The sequence below is a fragment of the Physeter macrocephalus genome, chromosome 16 (genome assembly GCF_002837175.3).
Source record: "Physeter macrocephalus isolate SW-GA chromosome 16, ASM283717v5, whole genome shotgun sequence".
NCBI classification, from domain to species: Eukaryota; Metazoa; Chordata; class Mammalia; order Artiodactyla; family Physeteridae; genus Physeter; species Physeter macrocephalus.
The window spans coordinates 100,737,184-100,741,602 of record NC_041229.1 but is presented as its reverse complement, the minus strand read 5'-3'; positions in this window follow the sequence as shown (position 1 = coordinate 100,741,602).

Here is a 4,419-nt window from a genome sequence, read left to right as displayed (position 1 = left end):
CAACCACTGCGCCACCAGGGAAGCCCCACATATCTTTTTTAAAAACAAAAATTAAAACTTAAACAATTTTTCTGCAACTTGCTGCCTCACCAAACGTACACTTCTTTGCTGGAGTCAGAAGTGTATGGGCCTCCACCTGGGGCTGTCCAAGTGCTCTGTCGTATTTTTTTTTTTTTTTGTATTATGCGGGCCTCCCTCTGCTGCGGCCTCTCCCGTTGCGGAGCACAGGCTCCGGACGCGCAGGCCCAGCGGCCATGGCTCACGGGCCCAGCCGCTCCGCGGCATGTGGGATCCTCCCAGACCGGGGCGCGAACCCGGTTTCCCTGCATCGGCAGGCGGACACGCAACCACTGCGCCACCAGGGAAGCCCCTACTCTGTCGTCTTTTTATACCATAATGTAACCCACACTATTTTATGACCGGAAAAATTGGTGTTGCTAAGTCTTTGAATAAAGGACCCCCCGCCCCGCAATGCATTTAAAGAATTTAAAGAATCCTCATTTAACATTCTGTAAAAAGTAGAGCCTCTATGTGACAGCCTCTAAAAAAAAATCTACATATGCTTTACCTTTCAGAAATACATTGGTGATGTAAACCAAAGTTTAGAAGATCCGTGTTGCTTTTACGTAGATCTTAAGTGTGACCGTACCACGCGCAGAGCAGGGGCCCGATAAGCATTTGCCAAGAGAGGCGTGTTTACCCTCAGTAAGGAGCAGTGTCTTTAGTTGGTCGTGTTCCCAGTAGCGTTGGCGTCCAAGGATTGGAGCAAGGAGAGAAGAGAGCCTGTCCCCTCAGTTCTGGTTGGTACTCCCTCTCCTGTTCATATCTATCTGACAGAATATCTGAGCAGAAACATGGGTTTTCTGTGACATTGTCAATTCAGAGGAAATTAGCCAAAATTCAGTACTTTGGAAGTGTGGAGGCTCTCTGGCTTGGCAAGGATTTTATTCTCTGCCAAAATACATGCTTACGTTTTCCTTCTAGGAAAAGTTTGCTCGCTTTGCTTTGAGGTGTCTAGATAGTAGGACTGATTAACCTGGGTCCATCTGATAAGAAGACAAAGGCTTCCCTTTCTGGGTGAGGCTTCATTTTGTAGAGCTGTTAACTGGCTTGACAAATGCTCTCTGTGTCCCTGACAACAAAATCTAGTCTCACCAGTGATGCTGGCAGCAAGGCGTCTCTCCTCTCTGTGTGGTGGCCAGTGAAACTTCTTCCAACATCTCTCCCTAGACACCTCTTGAATGCCGACTTCTGGGGAGGGGGTGCGTGGGAGGTTTTGGGGATGTGGCCATCCAGTAGCCAGTGGCCTTGAAAGACCATGGCCACGGCCACGGTGCTCCATGAAATCCTTTCTCTCACATACTTGGGGGAAAGGCCAGCTGTTTCTGGGTTCCTGGTTGAGCCATACCCTGGTGTCCAGGGGGTGCGTGGGAGGTTTTGGGGATGTGGCCATCCAGTGGCCTTGAAAGACCATGGCCACGGCCACGGTGCTCCATGAAATCCTTTCTCTCACATACTTGGGGGAAAGGCCAGCTGTTTCTGGGTTCCTGGTTGAGCCATACCCTGGTGTCCACAGAACCATGCTGCCTGGAAAGGACCTTTCTTTTATGCTTAGAAAGTTCTTCATATATTTTCAGTGTTTTATGGTTTCACTTTTGTTTTTTGGCCGTATGGCATGTGGGATCTTAGTCCCCTGACCAGGGATCAAACCCGTGCCCCCTGCAATGGAAGCATGGAGTCTTAACCACCGGACCGCCAGGGAAGTCCCTGGATTGGAGAATTTCTCCTTCTTCTCATATGGTGGACTTAGAGCAGTGAGGAACCTTCTTGCTACAGAAAAAGAATATCCCGCAAAGAGAGGCCATGATTCCTTGAGGCCCTGTTGTTTTCCAAGATCTCCAAAACCCACTTCCTGACCCCAAAAGAAAAGTTAGAATGAAGCTGGGAGGTTGGCCAGGAGGAGCTGGGGGAGCTGCATCTCGGGCAACTATACGAAGCCAGGACCCTCAAGGAGGACTGAAGTGTTCCATGTTGGTGGCACCCTCTGTCTCCTGGCAGAAGCAGAAGCAAATCCCCTTTGGAGGAAAGTCTCCCAGTATAGGTATGGAGATTCCCATAGGCTAATATCAAGCAATGAGCTCACAATCAGAGGCACAGCACAGAAGGCTAGCCACTGAGTGAGAATCAGAAGAAACAACATATAACAGATTTAGATGCTATAGAACTCCAGATACTCAGGTCCTATGTTCAATATAGAAAGGTTATGTATGAACTTAAGATAAATAAACAAGTGATTATCAAAGAGAACCAAACAGATTTTTGAATGACCAAATAAGATATAGATATATATCTCCAAAACAATGGGTTAAATAGATTAGACAGAGCTAAAGAGAGAATTAGAGTCCTGGAAAATATATATAAATAATCAAAAAGTAATATGGTTTGCTCTCCGTTGGGTCCCCAGGGCCTGTGCATAGTAGGCCCTCAACGTATGTTTGTTGAATGAATAAGCTGCTTTGTGTCAGCCTATGCTAGGAGTTGGAGGCTTGGAGCTGGCCATTGTCCCTCTTCCTAGGATACTCCCAGCCCAGTAAGGAGCCAAGACGTGCCCTCAGATGGGCATATTACCAGCTAGGGTGTAGCAGGAGACATCAAGCCAGCAGCTCTGTTGAGGGTGTTAGGAGTTGAGGGAGTGCTGACAGCAGGGCTGTGCACCCAGGGAAGGGGGAGAGTTCTACGGGGTCGAGAGGGTCTGTGTCTAGTGAAGAGAGGGATCTGCGGGTGGAGAGGGTCTGGTTGCAGACGAGAAGTGGTGGAGCCCCCATCAGAGCCTGTTCCCTGGACCTCTTTTATTCTTTTTTTTCTTTTTGGCTGCACTGCAGCATGTGGGGTCTTAGTTCCCCGACCAGGGGTGGAACCCATGACCCCTGCAGTGGAAGCGTGGAGTCTTAACCACTAGACCGCCAGGGAAGTCCCCTGGTATCGCTTTTGAATGCTTGACTTTTGCCAAATGGGACTTGGCTAAGACCGATGATCAACCTTCATAATTCTCAGGAGTCAGCCAGTTTTCCTGGTTCGCCCTTACCGGGTCACGCCACCCCTTCTGAGTGGGAGGGTAGGTATCCTCTCCTGAACCCCAGCACCTGGTCTGGGCTGAGTGTCAGCACGGGACTCTGTCTGGGTGACTTGGGCGTCATGCCGATCTGTGCCGATCCATCCGTGGCTCCTTAGAGCTCACTGCAAGCTTGTCGTGGGTCTACTTTTCCCTCCCAGAAAGAATTTACATCTTTACATTCAGCCTTTCCATCCAGAAATAAGACATCTTTCTCCATTCACGCTTGAGTCTCCTTTTTATATCTCTTAGAAAGATTTTCCTTTTTTAAAAAAATTTATTTTTATTTATTTATTCTTGGCTGTGTTGGGTCTTTGTTGCTGCGTGCGGGCTTTCTCTAGTTGCGTCGAGCGGGGGCTACTCTTCGTTGCCACGCGCGGACTTCTCATTGTGGTGGCTTCTCTTGTTGCGGAGCACAGGCTCTAGGCGTGCGGCTTCCGTAGTTGTGGCACGTGGGCTCAGCAGTTGTGGCACGCAGGCTCAGTAGTTGTGGCGCATGAGGCTTAGTTGCTCGGCGGCATGGGGGATCTGCCCAGACCAGGGCTTGAACCCGTGTTCCCTACATTGGCAGGCGTATTCTTAACCACTGCGCCACCAGGGAAGTCCTCCTTTTCTTTATATGTCTTGTGGATGGTTTTTTTTTTTTTTTTTTCAATTAAGTCCTAGGTAACTTCTATTTTTTGTCATTATGATAGAGGTTTCTCCAGTATTCAGGAAACCTGTTGATGTCTGGCTAGTTATCTTATGTCCAGCTAGTGTCCACTTATGTCTGCTTGTGATTCTAGTTGTTTGTTTTTCAGCTGATTTTTTTGAATTTCCCGGGTGGACAATCATATCCCTGAAAATAATGAAAATTTAGACTCTTTCTAATCGTGCTACACTCTTATTTCTGGCTTGGGTTTTATGGCATTACTGGAACTTCAGAACAGAATTAAATAGTGGTGATGTCAAGGACGGTCTTGTTTTGCTCATCCTGCCCCTCCACCACCCACTTTTTTTTTTTTTTTTTTGCCATATCATGGGGGAGAACGAGGAGGCCCTTAGCCCTGTGAGCTCTGTAAACGGACTCTCAGAAGCTGGGGATGTTTCTGCCTCCCTGCCTGAGATCCTGCTTTTCCCGCCCATCTGGGAGGCTCTCCCTGCCCCACGGCCTGTCTGCAGCTGACCCTCCAGGCTTCCTTCTTCTTTTTTGCGTTACGCGGGCCTCTCACTGTTGTGGCCTCTCCCGTTGCGGAGCACAGGCTCCGGACGCGCAGGCCCAGCGGCCATGGCTCACGGGCCCAGCCGCTCCGTGGCGTGTGGGATCC